The sequence below is a fragment of the Octopus bimaculoides genome, chromosome 16 (genome assembly GCF_046866305.1).
Source record: "Octopus bimaculoides isolate indiv1 chromosome 16, ASM4686630v1, whole genome shotgun sequence".
Classification (NCBI taxonomy): Eukaryota; Metazoa; Mollusca; class Cephalopoda; order Octopoda; family Octopodidae; genus Octopus; species Octopus bimaculoides.
The window spans coordinates 29840277-29853521 of NC_142943.1; positions in this window are offsets into that span (position 1 = coordinate 29840277).

Here is a 13245-nt window from a genome sequence, read left to right on the forward strand (position 1 = left end):
AATTCTTTCAATGAGAAAAAGTTTTTTGATTATTGGTGCTTGAGAAGAAGACCCATCAAGCCGAGCAAAATTTCAGTCATGGAAGATACTCTACTCCCTACTCATGCACCTTTGGCAGTACTCTAGCATTTATACTTTAACCCCCATACTGAGGGTACGCCCTGGCACTTCACCACCATCTATCTCTCTCGGAAGATACATCTGAATGCAAAGAGTGTGGTGGTGAAGTGCAGTGACTGGTGAATCCTGGATATCTAGGGGGGCTAGGAGACAACAGGATAGCAATGATACAGTGAGGACAGGATTGGGGAGAAAGAGATAAGCATTGGTATGAAAAAGAGGAAATGTGAGGAAGAGAAGAGATCATCGTCATCGTTTAACGTCCGCTTTCCATGCTAGCATGGGTTGGACGATTTGACTGAGGACTGGTGAAACCGGATGGCAACACCAGGCTCCAATCTAATTTGGCAGAGTTTCTACAGCTGGATGCCCTTCCTAACGCCAACCACTCAGAGAGTGTAGTGGGTGCTTTTACGTGTCACCCTCATGAAAACGGCCACCCTCGAAATGGTGTCTTTTATGTGCCACCCGCACAAGCCAGTCCAGGGGCACTGGCAACGATCTCACTTGAAAATCCTACGGGAGCCAGTCAGGCGGTACTGGCAACGGCCACGCTCAAAATGGTGCATCTCATGTGCCACCCGCACAAGAGCCAGTCCAGAGGCACTGGCAACGATCTTACTTGGCTTGCCGGGTCTTCTCACGCACAGCACATTTTCAAAGGTCTCGGTCAGTAGTCATCGCCTCGGTGAGGCCCAATGTACGAAGGTCTTGCCTCACCACCTCAGCCCAGGTCTTCCTGGGCCTACCTCTTCCACGGGTTCCCTCAACTGTTAGGGTGTGACAGTTTTTCACGCAGCTATCCTCATCCATTCTCACCACATGTCCATACCAGCGCAATCGTCTCTCTTGCACACCACAACTGATGCTTCTAATGTTCAGCTTTTCTCTCAAGATACTTACACTCTGACGGGTATTCACATTGACATTACACATCCAACGGAGCATACTGGCTTCATTCCTTGCGAGCTTACGTATGTCCTCAGCAGTTACAGCCCATGTTTCCCTGCCATGTAGCATGGCTGTTCGTACGCATGCGTCATACAGTCTGCCTTTTACTCTGAGTGAGAGTCCCTTTGTCGCCAGCAGGGGTAAGAGCTCTCTAAACTTTGCCCAGGCTATTCTTATTCTAGCAGCTACACTTTCAGCGCACCCACCCCCACTTCTAACTTGGTCGCCCAGATAGCGGAAGCTATCGACTACCTCTAGTTTTTCACCCTGGAATGAGATAGAAGTTGTTTCCTGTTTGTTTACAGTCTTCATTGCACCTGAACATCTGCCACAAACAAAAACTAACTTGCTAGTTAACCTGCCTTTGATGTTGCTGCACCTCTTATGTGTCCATAGCTTGCACCGGGTACATCTTATAGAGTTACTACCTACTCCTTTTCTACATACTGAGCAGGGCCATCTACCTGAAGGGGTTTGTGTTTTATATACCTTCCTACTTATTAGAATTTTGGTTTTAGCTGGGTTGACTCTAAGGCCCTTCAATTCTAGACCTTGCTTCCACACCTGAAACTTCTCCTCTAGTTCTGATAGTGACTCCGCAATTAGGGCAAGGTCATCAGCATAGAGGAGCTCCCAGGGGCAACCTGTCTTGAACTCCTCTGTGATTGCCTGGAGGACTATGATAAATAAGAGGGGGCTGAGGACGGAACCTTGGTGGACCCCTACCTCTACCCGGAATTCATTGCTGTACTCATTTCCAACCCTCACCTTACTGGCAGCATCTCTGTACATGGCTCGCACAGCTCTCACTAACCATTCTTCTATCCCAAGTTTCCTCATTGACCACCAGATAAGGGATCGGGGGACCCTGTCAAAGGCTTTCTCCATGTCAACGAAAGCCAGGTACAGAGGTTTATCCTTAGCTAGGTATTTCTCCTGCAACTGTCTCACTAGAAATAAGGCATCAGTAGTGCTTTTACTTGGCACGAACCCAAACTGCATCTCATCTAAATTGATTCGCTCCCTAATTAGTTGGGCTATGACCCTCTCTGTAACTTTCATAACCTGATCTAACAGCTTGATGCCTCTGTAATTATTTGTATCTAAAGCGTCACCTTTACCTTTGTAGCAGTTGACTATGATGCTGCTACACCAGTCATTGGGTATGACTCCTTCGTGTATCACCTGGTTCGTAATACGGGTGACTAGGCTATAGCCAACACTGCCAGATATTTTGAGCATTTCTGCAGTGATTCCTGATGGGCCGGGGGCTTTCCCGGTCTTCATACTCTTAATTGCTTTATCTACCCTGGTACTATCAACTCGGATAGCTGGTCCCTCTATTGGGTCGACATATGGCAGGCTCTCTTCCTCCCATTCATTCTCTTTATTAAGCAATCTATCGTAGTGGCATCTCCAGACCTCTTTCTTTGCATCCTCATTTAGTGCAAGCGTACCATCATCCATGCGAACACATTTCTCTCCTACAACATCACTATTCTCTCTCCTACACTGTCTTGCAACACGAAATACCTCGAGTCTTTGGTCCTCACGGCGCAGAACATTGGCAAATCTTTTCTTATCTGCTTCCCCTCTGGCTAAATAAACCTGTCGCCTAGCCTCCCTTCTGGCACATTGGTACAATTCCGTGCTACCACCGTTCTTCCAGTCCTTCCAAGCCTGTTTCTTTTGTCTAATAGCCCTGTCTACCTCCTTGTTCCACCACCACGTTACTCTGGGTCGGGAGGGGACCTTACACCACCCACAAATCTGGTCGGTGGCTTTCAACAGGTTGTCCCGCAGAAATCTCCAATTGTCTTCCACGTTGTATGATGCTATATCCCCTTCTATTTCGTTAAATGCTTCAAGTAACTTGTCTCTAAGTTTCTGTCCATTTGCAGGGTCTTTAAGCTTCTACACCCTTCTCCTCCAAGCCTGTCTAATTCTGGGCACCCATTTTGCCTTGATCCCAAAGTCGCTAACTACTAATCTATGTTGTGGGGTACATTCTTCGCCTGGGTAGGTTTTGGCATTTATAAGCCGCCCTCTTTCCCTATTTCTGGCGAGGATGTAGTCGATTTGGCTAGAGCGTCTGCCGGAGCGGTAGGTGACTGGCAGGTTTCCTGAAGTTGGTATTGCAGACCATAAGATCGGTTGCATCACAGAACTCCAGCAGTCTGGTTCCCTCCTCGTTGCGGGAACCGAAGCCATAGCCTCCATGTATGCCATGGAAGCCTCCAGCACGACGTCCGACATGACCATTGAAGTCTCCAGCCACAAAGAGAAGGTCCCTGTCACTCGTCGACGAGGTAGTTTGCAAGAGGGTGTCATAGAATTGGTCTTTCAGACCATCTGGTAGCCCCGGTTGAGGTGCATAGGCTGAGATGACAGTAGCTAATCTATGATGAAGCACTAGTCTGATCTTAAGTACTCTGTCACTTACTCTAACGACCTCGATTACCTTATCCACCCATTTCTCCGCTAGAAGTATTCCTACGCCCCCGACCCCGTCAGTGTTCCCTGCCCAGAAAATCTTGTACCTGTGTTCTTTGCCTGTGAGGAACCTCGCAGAACCTCCTTGGGGTAAGGTGTGTGAAAAGTTGTATTGTTACATGGTGGTGGAATGCACAGTGCTTCTCAAACTCTGTTTAGCTGAAGTGGGTGGATTTTCTCAAGAACTTCATATCACCAGACACCTCGGTCTTTTATCATCTCTTCTGTGAGGCCCAACATCCTGAGATTGGTCTTCACTGCTTCATCCCATGTCTTCCTGGTTCTCCCTCTTCCACAGGTGTCATCCACTCTCGGTGATCAGCACTTCTTTATACACCTGTCTTCATTCCTATGCATCTCGTGTCTAAACCAACAGAGTATTTTCTCTTTCATGCTGCATCTGATTTCTCTTATGCCCAACTTCTCTCTCAACACATTTGCACTTTGTCGTTCAGTAATCCCTCACAATATCACAGTTTATTATTTAAGCTTACGTCGATTCCTCCATGGTGTTGTTTTGCATTTATAATAAAATAAATATATACAAATTATAAGAATAGTTTTTAAAATGTACAGTACTAGGCATCCAACTATAGAAACATTACCAGATAGGATTGGAGCCTGGTGCAGCCTTCTGGCTCGCCAGTCCTCAGTCAAACAGTCCAACCCATAACAGCATGGAAAACGGACGTTAAACGATGAAGATGATAAGTACTGTTTCTACTTTGCAGATTTTCACCTGTCGCACGAGGTTTTGTAATGGTAACACCCGCGATAATCGAGGGATTACTGTATATGCACATTCAACGGAATATACTACCTTCATTCCTCTCTAGTGTACGCATGTCTACTGCATTCAGAACCCATGCCTCACTACAATGAAGTATAGCCGTTCGTACGCAACCATCATACAATCTACCTTTTACTCTGAGAGAGAGAGTCCTTTGCTGTCAAGAGAGCAAATAGTTCTGTATTTTTAACGTCCTTTCCCTTTTTCTTTACGGAAATTGCCGAACGATTGTCAAACGATTTGGCATTTAGAGAACTTGTACCGAAGGATCGCCCAAACGCAGCTTGAGAACGACTGAAAAGCAAATATAGAAATCGGTATAAACGACTATTCCTCTTTCTAAGTATGTAGTCTAGTTATGACTTATGGTATGGTACGTAACTCTTGATATTTATAAGAGTTAACTCCCTGAAAACAGGGCGGGTTAACTTTCAATAAAAACTAAAGGTTGATCAAAGCGATGAAAATATTTTGCCTGCATTTTAATGTCCGCTGACAAGAATTTTCTAATATTGATTTCCTGATATTAATAATAATATATAATATAAAATATATATAATCGCTCGTATTAAATACATATACTTTAATACAATAGAGCACTCAATATAAATTCAGTATATAATATTCTCATTGAATATATTTAACTAAAGATTTATGTGTGTGTATGTATATATATATATAATACAAAGAATATATATACATGTATACACACATATATGTACATATATATACATATATATATATATATATATATATATATATATATATATATATATATATATGTTTCCGTCAATTAAATCCACTCATAAAGCTTTACTCGGCTCGGGATTACAGTAAAAGATATTTGCCCAAGGTGCTGTGCAGTGGAACTAAACCTGGAAACATGTGATTGGGAACAGACTTCTTGCTACATAGCCACAGCGGCTAAAAACAATCATTTACATAAGTGACTGATGCATGAAATGAGATTTGTGGATAGTTTTTAACAATCTCTAAATTTGTTTCGCCATTGATGCTAATGAAGATATGATATAAATCATCGATAGTCCCACATTGTCGCTGATGTTTCTTCTTGGCGAGCATCCTTCGCTCCTCCAATAGTCTGTGTATGGATGCTGTCATTATTTGAAGCAACAAGGCGGTGAGCTGGCAGAATTGTCGGCACGCTGGACGAACTGCTCAGCAGTATTTCGCCCGTTGCTACGTTTTGAGTTCAAACTGCGCCGAGGTCGACTTTACCTTTCATCCTTTCAGGGTCGATAAATGAAGTACCAGTTGAGTACCGGGGTCGAGGTAATCGACTATCCCCTTCCCAAAAATTTTAGGCCAACTGCCTATAATAGAAAGGATTATTTGGAGCAACAAAATTGAGCGAATGTTCGACAACTTCATGAGTATATAGGTTGTCACATAGGAAACCCAGACATCGGATGGTTTATAAAATTTTGATATGTCACTGTTCCACTTGTGCTTTCTATCGCATTTTACTTTCACCTCTTTACGACGGTAAACTGCATGTTAGCCGAAGTTTGCTGCTTAGTTTCTCCGAAGAAGGGAAACAAAATCCTTTTGTCGAGTTGTTAGCGACTTTCAAAGAGAAGGGATAATTTTAAAGCAATTGAGATTTATTTTACATAAAATTAAATTTTGTGAAAGTAATTCTTGATACAACACGGATATTTAGACGAGAAGAATATATCTGTGACGTTTGCATATTTTCCAAGGACACGAAGACACTAAATGAAATTAAATGGGTTCAACCGAAATTTGATCACATAACACTCCTCTCTTGTATTATAGTATATTTACGTCATATCAACACATTTAAATTGTGCGTGTGTGCACGAGCGCTAATCTACGAACCTCTAGGCCTTTGAGGCATTCTAGAATTTCTACCGATTAGTAAATAAATGTTTTCAAATTTTGGCACAAAACGATGGAAGGTAAAGTCAATCTCGGAAGGAATTTCAGCTCTGAACATGGAAACGGACGAAATGCCGATAAGCATTTTGTCCGGCGTGCTAACGATTTCGCCAGCTTGCTGCCTTTATGCCGATTGTTAATTCGAATATATGTACACACACACACACGTTCTGAGTTGTATTTACCTGTTTTCATCGCCAAACCCCGCTCTCTCTCTACTTATCTGTCTATGCACATAAGGATTTTAACAATTTTTAAAATTCACTACACTAATAATTTGGTTTATCATGTGACACGTTGGTAAATCACATCATGTCACACTGATATTTCAAAAAGAATAATAAATCGTTTTCGTTTCAACCACTTGGCCATCTCTCCCACCCAGATAACTCTGCAACACTATTTAAAAAAAATATTACCTGACAAGTAATAACTTAAACATAAATTACACAATTACATATACAACATTAATTTTTGCATAATTTCCTCATTAAAAAAAATACAAATTAAAAAAAAATAATAACCCGGGAAAATAAATAAAACGAAGCTATTCATAAAGCACGAGGGGATGATAATAATAACAGCAGCAGCTGTCAGATGTTTTTCAATTGAACCGATGGCTCTTCCATTTTGCGGAATACTTCCTACGAAGTTAAGAGAAATAAAATAGCGTTTCCGGAGAATACCGAAAACAAAAGTCGGCTGTTCTCGTTGACCTGTTGAGGTTGGATGACCTAATAAAGTGTTTGTAAATAAAACTTGGTAAATAAATAGGAAAAATTTCGGTAACACCCTTTTGTTGTCGAGTCTACGCTGTCGGATGTTTATTTATTATTTAAGAATCATGAGGGAGATAGATACTGAATAACAATACCAATATATATATATATATATATATATATATATTTATTTATTTATTATTTACACACAAATTCACTCAGATCTACATATATATATATATATATATATATATATATATATATATATATATATATATATATCTACACACACACACACACACACACATATATATATATATAGTGTATATTACAGAAACAAATGCGAAAAATATGATGAAATAAGTACGCTAATGAGTTATTTACTACAATATATATATATATATTTCATTTAATTTCCTCTGCAACCTTGGTGGTTCTTTGGTTAAAGCAACACGACGACTACTGTATATCGATCGGCATCAGAGAAAGTAGATATTGGTGGTAAAGTTAACCACGAGATAATGTCGTGTGGGGTGGGAGGTCGGGGTGGCACTAGTGAAATGCTTTTCTGAAATGTAATTTCGATTTAAATCTATGCTGCAATATTTTTTTGCTTAATCAATACCTATTTCTATCATTTCAAAATAAAAAGAAAAAAAAAATTATACGTCGAACAGTCGAGTAACTTGATTTATGCTAAATATTTAAAATTCTATCTATCTGTCTGCTTGTCTCTTTTCTTTTCTTGTCTGTCTACCTGTCTCTCCCTCCTTCTCTCTATCTCTCTATGTCTGTCTATCAGCCTCTATCTCTCTATTTGTTCGTTTCCTCCCCCTCCACCTCCCTGTGTTATATAGTCATTCATATAAACGAGAATAGTGAGGGCGTAATCAAGGGAAGGCTTCCCTTACAATCTATTCAGTTGTGTGTAGCAGCAGCAACTCCTGTTTCAGCAGATGATCAAAATCGAAAGGGGTAAGAAAGGTCGACGTACTGAAAACGTAGAGATAGAAGAGTACTCGAGACCCTTAACCGTGACGTGTTTTTGGTCGTAGAACGAAATAATTAATTGTACTATCTCTATTGAGATGCTACGACCGCTTAGATTTAAAGGCTGCAGTCCTAGATCAGCCTTTATATAGCAGATCTATGATCAGAGGCGTTCCAACTGTGACCATCCTTCTTTTGCATATTTATGATACATTGTCCAATGTACCCCGCTTTTTTTTTTTAGGTTAGTAACTAAACCTTACATAAAATCCCCACAAAATGACTTTACTGTAATAAACATTTGCAATACAGGTGCGAAAAAAAAAAAAAGAGGAATTGGCTGCTGCTGCTTCTAATAGGTCGAGCCACCACCAAGCAGAAATTCCATAGTGTTCTCGTCCTGGTATTATAGTTTCTTCAGCCCCAGTTTATTCTTGGGCATACCTACACAAATGTGCCCCCACCAATTTTGTTTCTTCAAAACTTAAAGAAAAAAAATGGATATTTTTTAATGAAATTTTACACGAATGCGCTTCAGATGGTGTAGATTCCGATTATATCGGAATTTGTTATGAAAAAGAATTTTTCCTGTGAGTGGGGAGAAGGGTTTCGGAAAATTTACATGAGTTGGCTTTGTTTCCTCATAACTTTCATAAAAAAAATGGGGATGTTTAAATATATTTTTCAACAAATATCTTTCAGAATGTATAAATTACGATCATATCGGAATTTAATATGACAGAAAAAAAAGAAAAGAAAAAAAATTGGTGGACTCGCGCACACCATACTGACACACATCACATATCTACAAAATGAAACTTGAAATTTCGAAAACGGTTGCGATGAGTCGGTATGTGCGCGTATTCATCATTTTTTTTTCTTTTTTTTTTTCATATTCAATCCCATTACAATCATTATCTACACACTCTGAAAGGTAATTGTTAAAAATTTCACTTAAAAATCCCCATTTTTCTGAGTCATGAGGAAACAAAGGCGACTCGAGTAAATTTTCCGAAATCCTTCCCCCAACTCACGGAAAAATCTTTTTCATTACAAATTCCAATATAATCGGATTCTACATCATCTGAATCGTATTTGTAGAAAATTGCACTAAAAAATATCTATTTTTCTGAAAGTTATGAGGAAACAAAATCAATGGAAACACATTTGTGTAGATACGCCCATTCTTGATCATGTTGACCTGTGATCAAAGACATTCCAGCGATGATCATCCCTTCTTATTTTGTTTTAGGCACAGTGTACCGAGGCCTATATTACTCAACGTGTTCTCAAAACACTTTTTTTTAAAGACGGTAACGTTTGAAATGAAGGAATGACCACTTAGAAGCTCCCTCGCTGGTTTCTATTGTAAACAGCTTCAGAAAATAGCTGAAGTGTTGTAGGGTGCTTAGCAGCCTCAAGACGCAAATGTGGTGCCATGAAAATAACCTTGTTTTTGTTTAGTTCCCCCAGCTCAACTCTGACGAGCAGAATCTAAGATCAAAGGCGTTATAGCCATATCCATCTCGGAATTAAAATTTTTTTATAACAGTGGCTAATTTATCCGATGTCTTTCGCCTTTAATTTTTAAAGATATGGGGTGATTTGAGGGAGGTTTGGCTGATATTTCAAGTAGGTCGACTGACTCCGTGGAGGCTTCCTCGCAAAGTGTGGTAATGAGAAAATGTGATGCAGTGAAGAGAAATTCCGATATTTTCATGCTTCGTGTTGATACTGCTTTACGTTTCAAGAATTTATTTATTTCTTTAAACATTCTTTATTGTTTATTTTGGTCCTTCCGTCTGGCAACACATTGATGTAGAAAGACTGCCACACACTGTTGCTGCTACTTTTCTGGGTTATTCTTAGTATATTGTTACCATCACTAAGTCGATGCTGTTTCCATTATTTTAAGCGGAAAGTTAACGATATTTTTAATAGCTTTCGCTTGTTTATTAAAAGCTCTCTGTATATTTTGATTCTGGTTGATATTATATAAAGGATGCTATACTCACAAAAGTAGTGCACATACTGGAATCTTAATCTTCTCTTTTTTAGAATTATAATGTTGATATAGAGATACTACGTAACTACAATTCTATATAGAGTTCTGATGACATCCAAGCTAAATGTTTTCATTTGATTGTTGCGGAAGTAAAAGCGATTTCGACGGACAAATTTCCGTCTGTTGACGTCACAACACCAGCATGACTCATGTCTCAAAACAAGCACGTTGCTTACCAACACAAGAAGTCAGCATCGGTGTTTTATGTTCTGCTGTCGATGATGTTTTCATAATCATCATTGACAATATTAGTTACTTACAGACATTATAAACCCGTCTGACCTCTTATTCAACTCTCTGGCAATAAACGGCCTACGCTAATCGCCCTTTCACTTTTGTCTCTCCTTGCACATGTCTCATGGGATCCACCCTGACATCTTATCCTATTTGACTGCACACGTGTAAAATACACGCAGTTGTTCGGCCTTCTATTATGATTCCATTCACACTTAGGATACTTTATAGGATTAAATCGACTCTAGTACTTGACTGTACTCTATCGACCCCAGAAAGAAAGAAAAACAAAAAAAAAAGGAAAGAAAACCTCAGCGGGATTTGAATTCAGAATATAGTGCCATACCTAAGATTCTGCTAGCCCTCCTCCTTGCTAGAAATAGCAACTAAATTCTTTAAAATCGTATTCTATATTTTTTTTTAAAGAAAGAAACAGACACATGAGTCAATGTAATACTAGATAGGTGTTTCATATTTCATGGTTGAAATGCTTTTGGTCAAAGGTTTGTTCAGCCTGGGCTGAACAATAGACAGTAGCGAGTTGACTCATTTGCAATGAAATGTGAATATCGAGTTGAAAGAAAGTACTTAGGATCCAATAGACGGCTCTGAATTTGCTATTCACTAACTACAACTAGAATAGCATTTGGCAAGATTATTAATAATAACATGAGACAAAAAGCTGTTCCGAAAAAAAAAAAATTATTATGGAGTGACCCTCAAAGTGATTTCCTAACAAATGGTGATAGCTAGTGGTATCGGTTTAATAACAATAACTTATTTCATTCATGTCACACCCCTAATGGACAAAGTCGGTCCTATCGCCATTTGAAACCAAACCGTTGTGTCAACGAACGAATCAGTGCACAAGCGTTTCGATGTAGTCTTCTTGTGTCTACGCAATTCCCAGAGCTGTTCTTCTTCCCCCTCCCTTCCTTCTCAAAATACAAAAACCAAACATACTCTGCAGTTATAGTAAAAGAGCTGTGACCGAATAACCGATATATTTTGCTTCGGGCATGTGAAGTTAATCAGCTTGAAGTTACATTAAAATTTACATTCTTAGTGAAGGTATTTCCTTCAAATTATTAAGCAGACAACAGAAAGCAAATTCATTTAATAACAACTTCAACCATTCTTTAACCCTAAGTCAATGCTTGATCTTTTATAATTTCATTCATAACTGGAATATATTATAGGAATATTACATCGATCCAGTTCTTCACTGGTACTTTATTTTATAAAACTCCTCAAAGATGAAAGACAAAATTGACTTCGGCAAGATTTGAACTCCGAATGTAGTCGTAATTAAATAATGCAAAGCAATTTATCCTACATCGAAAGTTCCAACAGTGTCCATCGCATTTTTTTTTTTTTGTGTATCAGGAACTATGTTGTTCAACATATCTTTATTTAGTTAAGATAGCGTAGTGTGACTTCTGTGGGATTTAGTTGCTATTTCTAGTAGGTTGAATAGCTGTGCAAAGACTATCTTGTTAGCTCGAAAACTTGACCTGTTCGAGTGTACCTGATGATCAAAGGCGATTCGGCGTTTGACGATTCCGTCTATTTTTATTTATTTATTTTTCAGACAGTGTATCAATGAGTATTTGTTCCTTTTTAAAATGAATATGTGATTAAAAAAAGATTTTTTAAAAGTGCCGTTTGATGAATAGTTGACTGATATTTCCAGCAGGCTGAACGACTATGTGGAGATTTCTTAGAATTTTTTTTAATGAGGAGCTGATAGTGGGGAAAGATTGAGAAGTTGTGTCGTTCAAGTATTTAGACTGGTGTAAATAAAGTGAAGTTGTTAGTGAATTTTGTAATTATGATAGCCTAGATGCATGCAGTACTTGTAAAAATCAAGGAGTGGTAGTTGAATAATGAAAATAAATACAGGATTGTTGCGTAAATTAAACTGACTGCACCCATTCACAAATCTCGTTTACCAAGTGCTTGCATAGCTTGTGTGTACGTGCGTGCGTATTTTAAAATTCACACAAGGCCCGAAAGCAACTTGAATTGCGAAGTTATAGAAATAGTAAATACTAAATAAAACCAATAAAGCCTTGAAGAAAATAATTTTACTTTAATAAATACTACAGTATGGTAATTTTTGGGGAATTTCCGATTACAAATTAGCAATCACCGAAAAGGCATTAAACAATCCTCGAGCAGACGAGGAAATTTGTACGCCGTCCTTCGATCCACTAGAGATAGCAGTCAATTCTCTCTTAAAATGACATCTTACTGTCCTAAAAGAGAAATGCTACATTATGTAATGTGGTCTTGTGTGTACATTATATATATATATATATATATATATATATATATATATATACACACACTACCTGAGCAGAGCTTGAACGCTTTTGACTATATGGTTATGTATATATGAGTGCATGCCATTAGCATTCACGTGTGTGTGTGTGTGTGTGTAGCATTAGTTTGACTCTCTCTCTCTTTCTGTTTATTTGATGGCTTAACGCTTATGCCTTAGAGCAAGTGATTGTCATGATGATTGAACGTCTATTTGTTTTATTATCCATATATTAGTAACTGTATCACTACCTTCTTTCATAAAATGTGTGAAACGGTATATGCAAGAAATGGCATTTTCCCAACTATCTATATATTGGTTTCAAATTCTGGAACAAGGCCAACCCCAGAACTCAACTGGTACTTATTTTACTGTTTTTGATTGGCCATGCTGGATCGCTTAAATCTACAAGCTTTTTCATTCTCTCTCCATTTATTTTCTATTCTTCCTTTCTGTCAATAAGGCACCGGAATTATGATGATTTTTGGTTGATAATTGATGAAGGATGAACATGTCCACATCCTTTGTGCATTTCTTCCTGCTTTCCATGTGTTCCTTTATCATCCTACTGCAGTGACTGTCTCACTGAGACATGTTTGATCTTTTCTCTCCTTATCTATTCTCTCTTTAGAAGAAT